General features: G+C 32.6%; 3 non-coding genes across 3 annotated transcripts; 2 read left to right on the top strand and 1 right to left on the bottom strand.

Annotated features, from left to right (window-relative positions):
- Positions 1–264: 264 nt before the first annotated feature.
- On the top strand, positions 265–337 carry Trnar-ccu (transfer RNA arginine (anticodon CCU)). Its single transcript has one exon. It is a non-coding gene; the product is annotated as a tRNA-Arg (tRNA).
- A 498-nt stretch (positions 338–835) lies between these two features.
- On the bottom strand, positions 836–954 carry LOC143077069 (5S ribosomal RNA). Its single transcript, XR_012978841.1, has one exon. It is a non-coding gene; the product is annotated as a 5S ribosomal RNA (ribosomal RNA).
- Positions 955–1,260: 306 nt separating this feature from the next.
- Trnar-ccu (transfer RNA arginine (anticodon CCU)) lies at positions 1,261–1,333 on the top strand. The gene has a single exon. It is a non-coding gene; the product is annotated as a tRNA-Arg (tRNA).
- Positions 1,334–19,713: the final 18,380 nt, after the last annotated feature.

Here is a 19,713-nt window from a genome sequence, read left to right as displayed (position 1 = left end):
CGGAATGCATGGAATCATCACTTTGATATTGAAAATATTTAGAAACTGTTTTCGACATGAGATTTTTATACAGAAAACTTATGAAACTGATGAAATTTATACAGATATGAGATCAATCGATGAAATACAGTTTGCCATTTGTAGTTTCTGTCCTCCTTATTATTAATTTTCAAGTTCACTAGAAAGTTGATTTCAAGGATATGTGCGAATTTACAGAAACGACGTCCACGAATTACATGGGTATTAAAATGCACAACTACATACGCCTCCGTGGCCCAATGGATAAGGCACCGGCCTCCTAAGCCGGGGATTGCGGGTTCGAGTCCCGTCGGAGGTAGATAATTTTTACTAGCCTTACAACATATTCTGCCTAAATGCACTTTTTCGCAAAGATCCGTTGAAAAAAATGCCGTTATTGTAGCTACATAACGGCGTTTGAAATTAATTTTGTGCTTCGAAAGACTTACCAAACATGCAGCCATAACATTTCAGCGTCTTCGAATTCACCCTAGCGTCGCTATGACAATATTCGACAATGGAGAGGATAGACGTACTTCCTTGTGAAGTCATATTTCAGTCAAAGCGCAAATTAACGATTGTAAACTGAATATTTCGTGTTTTTCCTAATTTGACAAATTTACCGGTAAAGTTATATTCGTTACGACTTGTACATGTTGTAGTGACTTAGGAACTCGTCTGTCGACCTTTTTGTAACAGTTTTATCAAGGTAAATATGAACATGCAGGGACAAAATAAAATGAAGAAAAAAAAGAGGACAGGTGAAGGAGCTACTGAGAAGAAGACAGGAACAGACAGAGAAAATTATAAAAAGGAATGTCTACAACACCCGGTATTCCCAGGCGGTCACCCATCCAAGTACTAACCGAGCTCGACGCTGCTTAACTGCGGTGATCGGACGAGAACCGGTGTTTTCAGCGTGATATGGTCGTAGACACTAAGGTGACTAAAATAAAGGCATATAAAGCTAAGAAACGCCGGAATGCATGGAATCATCACTTTGATATTGAAAATATTTAGAAACTGTTTTCGACATGAGATTTTTATACAGAAAACTTATGAAACTGATGAAATTTATACAGATATGAGATCAATCGATGAAATACAGTTTGCCATTTGTAGTTTCTGTCCTCCTTATTATTAATTTTCAAGTTCACTAGAAAGTTGATTTCAAGGATATGTGCGAATTTACAGAAACGACGTCCACGAATTACATGGGTATTAAAATGCACAACTACATACGCCTCCGTGGCCCAATGGATAAGGCACCGGCCTCCTAAGCCGGGGATTGCGGGTTCGAGTCCCGTCGGAGGTAGACAATTTTTACTAGCCTTACAACATATTCTGCCTAAATGCACTTTTTCGCAAAGATCCGTTGAAAAAAATGCCGTTATTGTAGCAGTTTTATCAAGGTAAATATGAACATGCAGGGACAAAATAAAATGAAGGGGAAAATGAAAAAAAGAGGACAGGTGAATGAGCTAGAAGAAGATACAGTCGGAAACCCGGTTGAAATAGATCAAAAGAATCGAAGCTCTTTGTTAGAGAAGGCGATAAATTTGTACTGTAGTTTACTATAGTGACAAACATTTTAAAAGTTTATAGAAACAAACAAAATTAAGGTTTGGTATTGAAAATAGAAACTGTTTGCGACACGGAATTTTTATACAGAGAACCTATGTCAATTTTCCCGTTTTTCGGTAGAGGCGTTCATTTACGTTCCTCTCACCTTAACTGGGGTGATCCGATAGAAATCCCAGAATTTTCTATTTTTACTTTGGGAAATACCACTAGTATTTTTTACGAAACTATGTAAAGCATCTACTAACTGGTATTTGTTACGAAACTGTTAATGACATTCCGTGAGTATTTAACGAGTTAAAATGGAATTTTACCATATAGTTGGCAATAGAAACCATTTAATAAGCCAAACGAATTAACATGTAGATAGTTAGAAAGATAACAAATTGACAAAAAACGATTAAAAAATAACAAATACAAATGACAAATGGATTTCCCCTCCGAAATATGATTGATATTAATAAAATGATTTTTATATTACTTGATTGATTGATTTATTTATTGAATGATTGGTTGGTCTGTTGGTTGGTTGATTAATTATGTTAATTAAACACGGGGTATTTTGAATCAAGCTATGCGATCTTAAACGCATGAGACGGAAACATGCATGCTTTGACTTATTTATATATATATATGTATATATTTTTTTTTTATCAAAATACCAAAACAAAAACAAAAAACACAAACTTCCGTCTTCTCTTATACTTTAGTTACTTACCAGTCTTTCAAACCTCGAAGGTAAAACATGTCATACCATTTAAATCTAATACTAAGAAGTCTAAAACTGCCCTTTTTTATTTTTGAAAAATTTATATTTGCCAAATGATCATTTGTTGGTCTGCCCGAGTATTTTGGGTTATGTTGACTTACAAGTGATGGAAATATGAGTATCACTTATGAACTTTTTAGTGTTTTGTTATTCTGAGTACGGATGGAACAAAAAACTAGACCAACTAAACCACCAGCAAAAAGGAAACGAGTACAAAGTAAAAGTTCCAAAGGTGCGTTGGATTCGTCCGCCATTTTGAGTATGTCCCAAACAACAAGTTCAAGTTCTGGGTCATGTAATTTTTCAGCAACATTACCTTCGCAAATCCCTAACCCATTCAGTGTGGTATCACAGCAACCTCACCATTATCAATTTCAGCAGTCAGGGCCGTAACTAGCCTCTTTTAATAGTGAGGCAAAACAAATGCCCCCAGAAGCTCTGAGGAAAAATAACGCAAAATCGGGCATTCTAAGCGTTTCCGGGACTCTTTCTTACATTGAATCGCACAATTGACAATATTCTGGTCTCAAACCAAAAACATAGATTCATTGTAATTTATAAGACTTAAATAAATTACGGGTTTTACGGGGACAATATTAATAGTAGACCGATATGTAGAATAAAGCAGAAATCGTAATTCTCACAATCATTAAAACCAGATCTGTCTTGTATTGTGCTTAGACTTTGGTGATTTTTTTATGGCTAGATTTATATATAGTGACAGTGCAGTAATATACTTTAAGTCGACACTAAGGATCATCTTGACCTTTTTTTACGGTATTTATTAATTCTTTTATTGTTGAAGACCCTCCAGCAACTATCAAGATGAAGAACAAGAATAAAAACTTTGACCATTGATCATTTGTATTTTTCTATGATTAATTTTTGTGGTAAGATTAGGTCCCATGCACGTTTACTCCATCTTCTTTTTTTTTCTGTTAAAGGCTCTGAACACGACTTAATGCAAGTTTAACCCTTTAATGTAAAAGATCATGCATATGGCAATACATTGGGTGTTTTTTCATAGATGATTTGATACCGGGAAATTGGTGGTCTTACTTTAATTTAAACTATGTCAGCTTTCTAGTTTATCTGCAAAAAAAGAACCAGTTTGTATTCTTTGATATCAAGTACAATTCTCCATTTTTCTGTGTCCAGTAGCATCGTAAACATCCTTAAAATATTTTCTCGTACAATGTCTAGACATCGGTTGACATGCAACATTGCAAAACCACACGTTTACAAATGAAAATCAACACTCAGACTATATATATATATATAGTCATAAAGTAGGACAATAAATGAACAAAAGACAAACCCGGCGGGACACAGAAGTACAAACAACAGACCATCAACTATGAAAACTAAAACAAAATAGAAAAATGCATCACGAAAAACATGCAAGGGCGACATCTGAGAGTAAAGAGAACTTTGCAAGACACTTTCCGTGAAAACAATTTGATATGAAGACAATCTTTTTTCTTTTCTTTTTTTTTTGAAATTTCCAACATGAGGCATTTGCCTCATTTGCCTCAATGTAGTTACGGCCCTGGCAGTCTACATCACCTGGTATAAACATGTTCCCCCCTCCTCCGTCGTCATATTCATATTCAAGCCCGCCACCGTGGATGGCCGAACTTATAAAAAAGGTAGACGACCTAGGCACAAAAATGAACTCGGTAGATGATATAAAATCTTCTGTGAATAGCATTGACTCCAAATTGTCGCAAATGAAATCTGATCTCGACTGTCTCGTTCGGCGTGTGGGTGACATGGAGGGAAGTCAGCAATTTATTTCTCAGAGTTTTGAGAAAATAAATCCGATGTTGAAAGTATTGCTACTGAAATGGTGGAGCTTAGATCCATAAACAAGGAAATTTCAGACCAACTTGAAACCCTTCGTTGTGAAAATTTAAGGGACAATTTACTGTTTTTTGGTGTTGAGGAGGGGGAAGGTGAAGAATGTGTTGATATTATTAAAAATATTTGTTCAACAAGTTTGTCTATTTCTGAACCAGTGGAAATTTCTGCTGCTTATAGGATGGGGAAAAAAGGTGTTGGTAAAAAAAATTCTGATAACACTCAAACTACCAAGTCACGACCGATTGTTGCTAAATTTATGATACGTCAACAGAGGGACAAAGTGCGAAAAAATTCTCCTAAGCTAAAGGATACAAACATTTCAATCTCAGAACATTTTCCAAAGTCTGTGCATGAAAAACGTAAAACTTTGATTCCAATGTATAAAAAAGCAAAACTTGAAGGAAAATCAGCATTTCTTACAAGGGATAAATTGTATATAGAAGGGAATTTAATTGTGAATACAGATGAACAAATAAACCAAACCATACGCATAAACAGTCATATAAAATCGAGTAGGTCTACAAAAAACACTCACAAGTCAGATAATTCGACAACAGGTGCTCAGTCAGCTCCAGGATATTCAGGGACCAAGAAGAAGGCAACCAAGTCCAGAATTCCTTCCAAGAGTAGTAGTCCGAAAGCTAGTTCTAGTTCTCTAAATGGGTCCCGGTTTGAAATATTAGCCGAAATGCATACTGAATCTGATTAGGAAACATCGAGAAGTATTTCATCGTTGTCATTTTTGTATTGGAACATTAATGGGGGTCTACATGACAAACTGTCTGAGCCTAACTTTTTGAATTATATTTGTTCTTATGATGTAATTATTTTATCTGAGTGTTGGATTGATAATGCATATGATAATGTTATAGATGGTTATTCATGTAAAGCCGTTCCTTTATTAAAAAGTAAATATAAACAGGGAGGAGGTATTTTCCTCATGATTAAAAACTGTTTTTCTAACTTTATTAAAGTTGTTAAAGTTCTCCATGATACAATTATATGGTTACAAGTATCAAAAGATGTGACAATCTGTGGTCAAGATTGTTATGTTGGTTGTGTCTATTTACCACCAGTTAGCTCAAATTATTATAAAATGTATGAATGTGATATATTTTATGAACTGATTAATTGTGTTGAAAAATATTCAACTGAGTCTTCTAAGGTATTTTTATTAGGTGATATGAACGCTAGAACTGCAATAGGCAATGATTTTATTAAACATGATAGTTTGTATGGATCAATTTTTGACGATTTCAATCACATTTTTAACTATATGAGTGACAATAATCTACCTGTCCGAAGGAACCCTGATCAAGGTACTAATGAGTACGGAACAAAACTGTTAAATTTGTGTAGAAGTACTGGACTTCGAATTGTGAATGGTCGACACAAAGATGGAACGGCAAACGATTTTACTTTTGTGGTTCGCGTGGTATGAGTGTCGTTGATTACCTGATAGTACCGTTTGACTATTTTCACATTGTTGAACAGTTTATAGTTAGTAACTTTACTTCGTTCAGTGATCATGCGCCTCTTCACATACGTCTACAATGCAAAACGCTGTCTTATACACATGAACAACAAAACCGTAATGTATCTTCAAGTACATTTGACAGTTTTCGGTGGAACGATGACTTAAAAGAACAGTGTTACGAATCCTTAATTTTGAATAGTGGGTTACTCAGCCAAATAGTTTTTTGTGATGCTAAAAAATCACAAGATGGTATTGACAATTATATTGAAACTTTTACTACTCAGTTAACGGATATTGTTGCTCCATTTTTTAGAATTTCCAGTAATAAATCAATTGACTCTCGAGCTCAACGTAGTAGCCGAAAATGTGTATGTAAAACTACTGATAAGCCATGGTTCAATTGTGAGTGTAGAAGGCTTCGCCATGTTTATTTAAGTGCGTTAAATATGTTTAATAAGAACAAAATAGCAGAAAATCATCAGAGACTAATCTCTACGAAGAGACAATACAAAGTGTTCGAAAATAAGTTAAAACGGCAGTATAAACGTCAAGAAGGTGACATGCTGGAGCATCTACGTAAAAGCGACCCTAAAAAGTTTTATAGAATGTTCCAAAAGAAGCGCGCTAATAATACAGAAGTCCCACTTTCGTCATTTTTTGAACATTTTAAAGAGTTATCAAGTAACACTCCAATAGTCAATGACACACAGAGTATACAAGACACTACATACGAAGAACTTGACCGTGTTATCACGCAGGACGAAATTTTGAAATGTATTTCCAAATTGAAACGTGGGAAAAGTCATGGAATTGACGGGATTCTGAACGAAATGTTAATTGAATATAAGGATGTGCTGATTCCGTTCTTAGAGGAAATGTTCAACAGGGTATTGTCTTCTGGTTACTTTCCGACAACATGGACAGTTGCGATACTTGTTCCAGTTTTTAAAAAAGGCGATCCGTCTGATCCTGTAAACTATCGCGGCATAAGTTTGGTTAGTAATTTAGCCAAATTGTTCACGTCCATTATTAATATGAGATTATTACTTTGGTCCGATACCTATGACATTATAACTGATGCACAGTTTGGATTTCGGCCGGGCAGCAGTACAGTTGATGCGATGTTTAGTTTATTAACTGTCATTCAAAAAACACTCTCCAGTAAGAATCGTTTGTATTGCTGTTTTGTAGACTACAAACAGGCGTTTGATACAATATGTGGACTGAATTTATGGTTGAAATTGTCAAAAGTTGGTATAACAGGGAAACTTTTATCAATACTAAAATCAATGTATTCAAATGTGAAATCATGTGTACGAATTGATGGTTTTTATTCAGAGCAGTTCACGAGTACAGTTGGCTTAATGCAAGGGGAAGTACTCTCTCCAATCCTTTTTTCATTGTACGTAAACGATTTTGATATGGAATTTTTAAATAACGTTAATGTACCGTATGAAGTACAGGAATTGTCTCTATTTTTGCTTATGTACGCCGATGATATGATACTATTTTCTGATTCTGTAAAAGGTTTACAAGATATGTTAGACACACTTGTATTGTATACTCAAAAATGGGGTTTAACTGTGAACAATGCTAAAACAAAAATAATGGTATTTAGAAATGGTGGTAATGTGAAGGTTGAAGAAAAGTGGTATTTTGATGGTAGTGTTATTGACATTGTTGATGAATTTTGTTATTTAGGTATTCTGTTGAATTATAACGGAAAATTTTTAAAAACTCAAAAACAATTAGCTGAGCAAGGCAGGAAAGCTGTATTTGCCTTGAAATCAAAAGTGTCATCCTTATATTTGAATGTTTTCACATACATTAATTTGATTGATACATATATAAGTAGTATTTTATGCTATGGCAGTGAGATATGGGGCTTTCATAAAGCTCCTAATATTGAAAAAGTTCAGTTAGATTTTTGCAAAAATATTTTAGGTGTCAAACAATGTACAACAAATGTAATGGTGTATTATGAGCTTGGAAGATATCCTTTGATATATTCTAGATTGTATAATATTATAAGATACTGGTTTAAACTTTTATCAACGAATAATTGTATTCTTGAAAATTGTTACAAAGAGCAGGTACGGAATCAATGTAATAGCAGAAATAGTTGGATTTATCAACTGAAGTATTTATTGTTTAATTTGGGTCTGAATGACTTCTGGTATAACCAAGATAATTTAGTTGTAAATGACACTCTTAAGTATTTTGTCAAAACTAGAATATTTGATCAAGCTAATCAACATTTGAATCAATTATTGGATGGCTCGCCAAAGTGTTTTTTATATAAATACTGTATAAATGATGTTCGTTTACAATTTTACCTTACTAAACATGTGAATTTTAGAGTGTATCTAACGAGAATAAGATTGTCTTCACATAACTTATTTGTTGAAACAGGACGATATCACGGTGTTAATAGATATTCTTTATATGCAAAATTACGAATGATCAATTTTTGGTGTCGCCTTCTTGATAATACAAATGAAAATAAATTATCCTGTATACTATATAAATTATTATCATATACTTAGACTAAATAACATATAAATTTTACCGTATGATAATAGCATTAAATTGACGTAAATTCCATATTTTTCGTATTGGTGCTTAGCGGGCTGATATGAAAAGTTTATCACATGCTTCGATTGTTATCACATGCCTTTCCGTAACGTTATCACATGGCATTCCGGTAATACTCGGCCAATTCCGGAAAATACACCTCAATGCTACGTTTTCAGTGAAAAACATTACAAAGTAGTGTACAAAACAATTATTTGAATACTGGAAAGTATATTGTTTAAAATAATAAAAAAAAAAATAAAAAAAAAAAAAATATTTAATAAATGCATTTTTTAAGTTTTTCTTAAACATAATTTAGAAAGTTTCCTTAAAAGGTTGACTTTTCCAAACAATGATCATTAGGTATATTGTTGAATTATTTTTTGCCGATTCGTCCATATTAAAAATGTTTGTTTTCTCTCTCTCTGTTGAGTCATATGATAGAAAGATTTCATATTGCATGTATCAAATTTGGGCCCGACGGCCGTGAACTTTTTTACTCTTTAAACTTCGGGAACCACATAAAAGGATCAATATGTGAATCTGTTATTTTTCTCTACCGTTGAAGCATATGATAAAAAGATCATAACATGTCATTTTTCATATCGCATGTATTATCAGCCCTCGGTCAATATCAGCCCTCGAGCCGTGCGGCTCTTGGGCTGATATTGAACCTAGGGCTGATAATACATGCGATATGAAAAATGCCATGTAATAATCTGATACTATACATTAATTATAACAATTATGGTATTGGAAATAAATGGATTTTATGTATTAAGAAAATTTTTGATGAATGTGGCATGTCAAATGTATGGCATTGCCAAGATTATTTTAACAAAAAATGGATATAATTAAGTATTGAGCAAAAGCTTAAAGACCAATTTCGACAAGAGTGGTGTGCAGATTTACACCAATCTTCAAAAGGTTTATGTTATAGAATTTTCAAGACTGAATTTAAATTTGAAAAGTATTTGTCGACTTTGCCTTTTAATTTTTTATATACTTTGTGTAAATTTAGATGCGGAAATCATCGTTTGCCAGTGGAGACAGGAAGGTGGCAAACTATTCCGAGATCGGAAAGGTCTTGTAATCTCTGTAGCTCTAAAGATATTGGCGATGAATTTCACTACATTATGTCATGCAATTGTTTAAACATAGAAAGAGAAAAATATTTACCACACTATTGTAACAAAAATGCAAACATTATTAAATTTAAAAATGTATTCTCATCTGAAAATGTTGTAGAACTAGAAAAATTGTGTAGATTTATACGATATATATCATTGAAAGTCTGTCCTCCTGGTTAGAGGAACTGTAATATTATTATAATGTTATTTATTTTCACACATGCGAAACAAAGATATGTATTATATATGAACTGTTATTATCTCTGTAGCTATGTACTAGTTTATGAGAATAAAATCATTCATTCATTCGAAAGAAATTGCACTCTCTGTACTTTAAATACAATAGAAGACGAGTTTCATTTCATTTTACAGTGTGATTGTTATAATGCAATTAGGAGACAGTATATTAAGCCATATTATTATAAGCGTCCATCGTCATTTAAGCTTTTACAGTTGTTGAGCACAGAAAATGTAAAAGACATGTAACCTTTGTAAATTTCTTTTCCATGCATTTAAACGTAGAACAGACATGTTATAACCAATACTTAATATAGATTAATATTCTTCTCGGATGTATTCATTTATCAGTTATGTATGTTTTATGTATTTATTTATGATATATTGTATTTGCATATATATTATATTTGTACTGATGAGCATCATTTGCTCAAAGTAATAAAGAATTGAATTGAATTGAATTGACTTATTTATATATATATATATGTATATATTTTTTTTTATCAAAATACCAAAACAAAAAAAAAACACAAACTTCCGTCTTCTCTTATACTTTAGTTACTTACCAGTCTTTCAAACCTCGAAGGTAAAACATGTCATACCATTTAAATTTAATACTAAGAAGTCTAAAACTGCCCTTTTTTATTTTTGAAAAATTTATATTTGCCAAATGATCATTGTATTTTTCCTTTGGGTATATGATCTTTGTTTTACCTGACATAAATTTATTTTTCGCAAAGTTTCGAGAAATTTGTTCTTGATTAAATTTTAATAATCCAGATATTAAGAAGTGAAAATACAAGATCGGTATCTAAGAAAACTTACATATACAATAAAATCGACGGAATGCCTAGTATTAAAGCAGAATGCATGATTTTCCTAACCAGACGATACCACACTCCTATCAACTTTTCCTCGAATATGACATTAACGAAGTAGTACTTAGTATTACATGTATGACAGGTTTTGTACTTGCACAATGAGTGCCAGAAGTGGAGCAAGATTATGCTACTCTTCCGGAGTATCAAGATTACCACTGGTTTTGTCAGTATTCGTCTAGCTCGGTCTTTGGATTCCCATGTTGTGTTTTTCGTTTTTTCCAAGGCATTGTTAGTTTGTGTGCGTCATATGAGCTTGAAATTCCGATATCACCTGCCTCTCTTTTATAATTGACTCATTATATCGTAATTTCAATCCAATCCAAATGACAATTTTATTCTACCTATATAATGCATATTTACAGAAAACTTGAGTTACACAATTGAACTCAATGATAGATGACATCTATACTATTAAACGAGAAGACCTCATTTTGTGTGTCGCTTCTCTTCCTCCCACAATTACTTTACCATCATGCCTTTGTGTCCTATAGGTACCTTGCATAGTCGCATTTGTCATCCATTCTTATGACCATTCAGTTTGGGTTATTCTGGGAAAAAAACCAAAATAAAGGTGTCCGAATATTGTTCCCGTTATCAAACCGAGTTTTATGTCAGACATGACATCCGGTTTTAACATTGAGAACCAATCGTATGATATATAACAAAAATGAAAAATAAATAAGCCAATCAGAGCGTTGGCCATATCCTGGTTATTATATCGTAACAATCATTACTAATATACGTCAGTTTTAACTTATCTATACTATTAAACGAGAAGACCTCATTTTGTGTGTCGCTTCTCTTCCTCCCACAATTACTTTATCATCATGCCTTTGTGTCCTATAGGTACCTTGCATAGCCGCATTTGTCATCCATTCTTATGACCATTCAGTTTGGGTTATTCTGGGAGAAAAACGAAAATAAAGGTGTCCGAATATTGTTCCCGTTATCAAACCGAGTTTTATGTCAGACATGACATCCGGTTTTATTTAACATTGAGAACCAATCGTATGATATATAACAAAAATGAAAAATAAATAAGCCAATCAGAGCGTTGGCCATATCGTGGTTATTATATCGTAACAATCATTAAGAAATAATTCATTATCGTTATTTTACCACGGGTTGGCCCTTTATGACAAATATTTTACCCTGAGCGATAGCGAGGGGTAAAATATCGGCATAAAGGGACAACCCGTGGTAAAATTTAGATATATTCAAGCCCCCATGAATTATTTCGATTCTGATAAGACAAATATAGCAATTGTTTTGGTTCAAAGCGCACTAGATGGAGGCAAATATTTGCCGTTCCCATAAATTAACCCACTTTAAGATTGGCGGTAAAGAACGGAGCAAACAGATTTAGTGACATGCTCAAACTATTTACAATAATATATTTAGATAGATTTGGATGAATTTTAATGATAATTTACTTATATATCTTCTATGTATATAAAAAAGGGCTTATACCACATTTTAGTATTGTTTGTTTACGTTTCATTCTGGTGATGATTTTCGGTATCAGAAGCGTGTATTTTCCCGAAAAATGCTTAAACTATTACGTTATCATTCTATGACGTCGTGTACTCCATCCATAAACAATCATATGACGTGGGAGTACAATCAGAACAGCCCAACCAATATATTCATATTTTACCACGGGTGTGTACTCAAAGCGTTTGAAGGACGTCATGTTAGAATTACTAATATACCTCAGTTTTAACTTATACATAATTTTCATAAGTACTCGGACGGGGAAAGGACTATTATTTTCGCGTTTATCTGCATGTATACTTAGATTATCATTAATATACTACTATAATATATAGAGACTCTCTATATAATGTAGCATTGAGTTTTTGTCATCAAATCGACTTTTAAGTCCGACATGACTACCGGTTTTAACATTGAGAACCAATCGTATGATAGATAACAAAAATGATAAATAAATAAGCCAATCAGAGCGTTGTCCATATCGTGCTTTTTTTCAGATCGTAAGAACCACTACTATTATACCTCGGTTTTAACTAACACATATTTTTCATAGGTACTTGGACGGGGACAGGACAATTATTTTCGCGTTTATCTGCATGTATTCTATGAATAATATACTACTATAATATATAGAGACTCTCTATATGATATAGCAGTGATCGCCCTGGAGAAGAATCTTTGAACGGATAGTTAATAGAAAATTAAATACACTTTTTAAAATATTTATAATACAGATACGTATGTTCAAAGTATACAGAAACACGAAAATGATGGAATATAACGAAAACAAAATAATAACGGACTATTATCCTGTCTCCATGTACCTATATGACTTTTGATATCATTTCTTAAATTCTCAAGACATACAATCTTTTACAAAATTCATTCTAAAATAGTAACATACTTTCAAGTAAGCTTAAAATGCCCACGATTTCGCTTTTAAGTCAAACAGGACTTCCGGCTTTAAACTAGCACACAAATTTCATAGGAGTACTCAGGGACAGGACAATGATTATTGCGTTGATAGAAACTCTCCAAATAGTGTAGCAGCGATCGTCTAGGAGAAGAAATTGAGAGCTAATAGCAAATACACTTTACTTATAGTATACAGAAACGCGAAAATAATGGAATTTAACAGAATAAAACAAGGCTTTGAAGAGGGAGAGGGCTTTAACTGTTTTCACGTACCTATGAATTTTCATACCTTTTCTGAAATTCTCCAGATATGAAATCTTTTACAGAAATTCTCTAGACAAAAAATCTCACAAGCTGTAACCGCCCACGATTTCGCGGGTGTGTTCTAGTAGTTTATAATCCTAACGACCAATTCACAAAATAGAGAAGCATACATCCTTAACAAATCTATGTGTGACGGAAATAGCAGTCAATTAATTTTGCATGATGTTAAGCATACAACTGACTTTAGTGCAAACCAGCTTGAAGTTATTTTGAATTCTTTAACCATTACTACACCATTTGAAAAGTAATACCAATATCTCTCTTTCTGTAAATAACTTATGTGGAAGACCTTTCCCACAAATTACAAGCAAAGTATAAATTTCTTACCTTTATATTGACTAATACTTAAAGAAACAACTGTAACAGTGACTCAAGAGTGGACACACTAAAATGTCTCACCTTCTTTACTAACCATTGACTTTATGTTAATAGTCCTTAATATAAAGCTTTATTACAAGAATCACATAAAATTAACATGATCCACGAAAATGAGGTCAAAGTCAGATAAACCAAGAGAAATACATGCACACCCTACAATCATTTAATACACCAAATGTAGTTGACTATTGCCTAAATAGTATATGAGAAACAAACTTGACCATTTAAACTTCAAAAAAAAATAGATCAATGAATAACAAGAGGCTGTCACAACGACAGCAAACCGGATTTATTAATATTTATTTGTGTCCTGGCAATACCGCAAGAACCATTACTGATGAATGGTGAAAGTGAAAATTCTCAATATCAAATTTGACCTGCATTTTGTCATCAGTATCAACATCTTAAAATTTGAAAAGCTTAGATTGAATAATTCATGAGTAAATGCAACAACGTGAATGGAAACGCCCTTTCACAATCTTTCAAGAACCATAACTCCTGAACGGTAAAAGTCAAAATGGTCATTATTGAACTTGACCTCTAATTTGCCATCAGTAACAACATATAACCAGATGCTCCGCAGGGCGCAGCTTTATACGACCGCAGAGGTTGAACCCTGAACGGTTGGGGCAAGTATGGACACAACATTCCAGCTGGATTCAGCTCTAAATTTGGATTGTGATTAAATAGTTGACACAGCATAGGTTTCTGACACAGAATTAATGTGATCTAATGAACTTAAAATACTTTTTTTTCCTTTGAGCAATTCACTATGCTGTTGAATATTAATCCTCTCAAAAAAATGTTTGAAGAAATTTTCTTTTTATTTATGAAATCTGAAATGAGAAAAATTTAACCCCCCCCCCCCCCCATTTTTTTTCACATCCCCCTTTCCCTTTTTCCAAAACTGATCTCAATTCAAATTTCTAATGGAGTTTGCAACAATAACTACTCATTTAAATACATCATAAAATATTAAAATGTAACAAAAGGTGCTTGTTATCACTGAATGGTAAAGATTGTTTTAATTTATCAGTTGGTAGTAAAAGTGAATATACATTGTATATTGTATAAAACAATGATTTAAGTTGATTCAACTACTATTCTGGACAAAGAAAGATAACTCCAATCAATTGAAAATTTCTTGCTATTGCACAATATTGTGCAATTAGATATTTCTTGCTATTGCACAATACTGTGCAATTGAAAATATTTGCTATTGCACAATACTGTGCAATTGAAGATTTCTTCCTATTGTGCAATACTGTGCAATTGAAAATTTCTTGCTATTGCACAATACTGTGCAATTGAAGATTTCTTGCTATTGCTGAATACTGTGCAATTGAAAATTTCTTGCTATTGCACAATACTTAATATAATAATTTTGGATCCTGATTTGAACCAACTTGAAAACTGGGCCCATAATCAAAAATCTTAAGTACATGTTTAGATTCAGCATATCAAAAAAACTCAAGAATTCAATTTTGTTAAAATCAAACTTAGTTTAATTTTGGACCCTTTGGACTTTAATGTAGACCAATTATAAAACGGGACTAAAAATTAAGAATCTACATACACAGTAAGATTTGGCATATCAAAGAACCCCAATTATTCAATTTTTGATGAAATCAAACAAAGTTTAATTTGGACCCGATTTGGACCAACTTGAAAACTGGGCCAATAATAAAAAATCTAAGTACATTTTTAGATTCAGCATATCAAAGAACCCCAAGGATTCAATTTTTGTCAAAATCAAACTAAGTTTAATTTTGGACCCTTTGGACCTTAATGTAGACCAATTTGAAAAGGGGACCAAAAATTAAGAATCTACATACACAGTTAGATTCTGCATATCAAAGAACCCCAATTATTCAATTTTTGATGAAATCAAACTAAGTTCAATTTTGGACCCTTTGGGCCCTTTATTCCTAAACTGTTGAGACCAAAACTCCCAAAATCAAACCCAACCTTCCTTTAGTGGTCATAAACCTTGTGTTTAAATTTCAATGATTTCTATTTACTTAAACTAAAGTTATTGTGCGAAAACCAGGAATAATGCTTATTTGGGCCCTTTTTTGGCCCCTAATTCCTAAACTGTTAGAACCAAAACTCCCAAAATCAATCCCAACCTTCCTTTTGTGGTCATAAACCTTGTGTCAAAATTTCATAGATTTCTATTTACTTAAACTAAAGTTATTGTGCGAAAACCAAGAAAATGCTTATTTGGGCCCTTTTTGGCCTCTAATTCCTAAAATGTTGGGATCAAAACTCCCAAAATCAATCCCAACCTTCCTTTTGTGGTCATAAACCTTGTGTTGAAATTTCATAGATTTCTATTCACTTTTACTAAAGTAAGAGTGCGAAAACTAAAAGTATTCGGACAACGAAGACGACGCCAACGTGATAGCAATATACGACGAAAAATTAAAATTTTTGCGGTCGTATAAAAATTTCAAAAGCTTTGGTTGAATGGTTCATGAGAAAATGCACGGACACGACTGGAAACTCCATTTTTCAATCTTTCAAGAACCATAACTCCTGAACGGTAAAAGTCAAAATCGCCATTATTGAACTTGACCTCCATTTTGTCATCAGTAACAACATATTAAAATTTGGGAAGCTTAGGTAGAACAGTTCATGCGTAAATGCACGGACACGACTGGAAACTCCATTTTTCAATCTTTCAAGAACAATAACTCCTGAACGGTAAAAGTCAAAATCGCCATTATTGAACTTGACCTTCATTTAGTTGTCAGTAACAACATATTAAAATTTTAAAAGCTTTGGTTGAACGATTCATGAGTTAATGCACGGACAACATTTGATTGCCACCCGCCCGACATTTTTGTCACAAAAATCCGGTTAATAAAAATGAGGTCAAGATCAGATGATACCTGCCAGACAGACCTATACACCTAATACAACCCTTCCATACAACAAATATAGTTGAACTATTGCTTATAGTTTGAAAAAAACCCTGACCAAAACAAATAACTTAACACTGAGCAATGAACCGTGAAAATGAAGTCAAGGTCAAATAAAACCTGTGAGATTGACATGTAAATCATGAAATATTTCCATACACTGAATATATTTGACCTATTGCAGTTATTCCAATTGTATTAGAAAAAAATGCCATAACACAAAATCCTTCATTACATAAGGCATCTTTACACAAAGTATCAAGCATCCAGGTCTTCCATCTTCTAAATTTAACGCTTATAAGAAGCTACCTAGCTAACTAATTATGTAGCCGCCAGATCACTATCCCTATGTCAAGCTTTTTGAGACAAAAGTAAAAAAAAAAAAACCCTGTTTAAATGATAAAGCAATAAAACTAGCTGTTTATTTATCCCTCAATTTATTTGGATTTCATAAAATATTTAATCACAATTACATTTTCAAATTATTCTAAATTGATAAAAGAATGAATAATTTCAACTACCTATCATTTCCCAATTAAATTTAAAATAACAATAAGAATTCTGATAATATGCACTAATAAGTTGTTTTCGAATTAAACGATATTGAAGAATCAAAATAGAGAATGGAAACATGGAATGTGTTAAAAAGCCAGACCAAAGAGAAGAACAGAGCCGAAAGGCCACAAACGGGACTTAAATACAGCAAGAAAATTCTGCACCCAGAGGTGGGCTTCAGCTGGACCCTAAACTATAATGTATATTAGTTAAGCAAAATGGGGGGATACTTAACATGCAACATATTGATGAACCAAAATTAAAAAAAAAACCACAGAAAAACAACAAAGTTTCTGAGTCCTGAGTCTTTTTTTTTAAATACTGGTTCATTTGTTTGGTTGTGAGTTTAGCGAGGCTTCTATTTCCCTCTAGTTTACATTTATTGTTTAGGGGCCAGCTGAAGCCAACCTCAAGTTGAGGGATTTTCTTGCTGCATTGAAAACCCATTGTTGCTTTTTTGGACATATTCCCTGCTTAAAATCTCTATCAAAATTAAATCATTTATGTGTTACAATTCTTCTTCTTAAGAACAGGATTGTAAAACAAAACATGACTGCAGAATTTTTAGTATGTGGAATTAAAATGATCTGAAATTCATCAAAGAAAAGGAAAGAATCAATTACATTTAATTAAGCTAAATTAAAATTGTGTGTGTCTCCATTTTTTAACAGCAAATTGAAATTCACTAGACTTTGATACTTTGCACTGTATAAATGAAATTTGCTTTACATAGGTGTCTGATGTGGAAAATTAATGTTTGGTCTTAATAAGAAATTGCAATCCCAATATTTGGTAATTCTGCATGGATAAACCTGTTAATAGTTAGTAAACAGTTATCAAAGGTACCAGAAAGTTTAAACAAACATATAACCATATCTTTTATGTTTTAAGCATAATTGATGAAAATGTTCTTGATAATAAAAAAAGATTCACACACAAAACTTACTAAGCTACTAACCTATTAATTATCATAAAAATACACTCACTGTATAATATAAATCTATGAGATTATATTTTGCTCTTATTTTTAAAACAGACATTGTAAAACAGAGATTCGTAGACATTACAGACCTAAAGTAAGTGCAGATCTTTTAATAAAAAAATATTAATAATATAAACTAATGAAATCATTATAACAGTAGCACTATATTAAAAACTAATAACAGTTTAAAAAAGTCCAATACAGCTTTCAAAAGATTATGAGAAAATACAGGTTTAACAGATACATGGTTGGACAATTAACTGTAAACTTCAGTTTTTGTTTAATAAAACCATTAACCAATAAAAATGTTATCAAATATTCTGAGAGACGTTAGAACTCCTAAGACTAAGACTAATACTTATATATTACATATTTTTGTATGTATGCCACTGAAAAAAATTAGTATCCAAATACATGTTTAATTTATAATAAATATGCATCAGTAAATGTCTATCAAAGAAGATAAATAAGGAATGCTTTCATACACATACATGTTATTCAAAAGAGACACATATGAACAAAATTAATACTAAACTTATAATACATCAAAAAGGAAAGTGATCATCATTTGAAAAGAAGTCGTCAATAAAACAGGAAAATAATTAAATACTCAGGGATCAACAATAAACATTCTAAGCTGCCTTCATCTTGGTCAAAACTCCCTCATACACCATAGAGTGGGATGCACATATTCGCTGTGGACACAATTTCTCCGTTTTATGATTTTGAGGTGTAAAAACTTAAAGGATGGTTTAAATTGAAGAAATATGGCGGTAAATTATATTTTTATAACAAATATGATTATTTTTGAAAATGAGATCAAATTTCGGCACTTACCGCAAAGGACCGAAAAACGGACAACGATTTTCAGCCAATTTCCTGAATGCAAAAAACGATTTCAAAGAAGTATTTCTTTAGTAATTCTTTGACTGATTGCCCTAAATTTCGTTTTTTACACCTTTCAAATGTCTGCTATTCATCTATAATGAAATTTATTTGATAAATATTATTTAAAGCTGAAGTTATTTGGTTTTAAATAGATGTGTAACAACGGCGAATATGTGTCCCCCGTTGACAAATGTCAAACACCCTTTAATCCAACATTTCAAATGATTTTTCTCAAAATAAACAATTTTTATAGCTAAGAGTACATAGATGCCAACCCCTTTTGAGACAATCAGTAACAAACTATCAAATTTTCCGTATTTTTGAAAAGTTTTCAGTAATCATTCAAAAACTTGCATTTACCAATAAAAATTACTGACGAGTGGTTGCAAAATGATGTGCACTAAAATTTGTCGTTCAACATGTTGTCTGTAGTATGAATTCCATTCATTAATTGTTCAGATGTTCTCGAATCGTACATTTTCGTTTTGTCAAGGAGAAGTAGAGAAAGGGGGAAAGCTACTTCATAAAATGCAAGTTTTCCTCTTCGGAAGTCAGTTAGTTCCCATCAATAGGTTGATAACTCCCGAGAAACCGGAAACATTACATTGTCGTTTTCTAAATACCGGACCAGGACGGAAAAGTAATGATAAAAATCCGCGATTTACAAAATTGAACGGCGATGATTGGGAATCCGTAACTATTCGACTTTGACCGTAATAGCGT

This window comes from Mytilus galloprovincialis, chromosome 5 (genome assembly GCF_965363235.1).
Source record: "Mytilus galloprovincialis chromosome 5, xbMytGall1.hap1.1, whole genome shotgun sequence".
NCBI lineage: Eukaryota > Metazoa > Mollusca > Bivalvia > Mytilida > Mytilidae > Mytilus > Mytilus galloprovincialis.
This window is presented reverse-complemented; position numbering and strand designations above follow the sequence as displayed.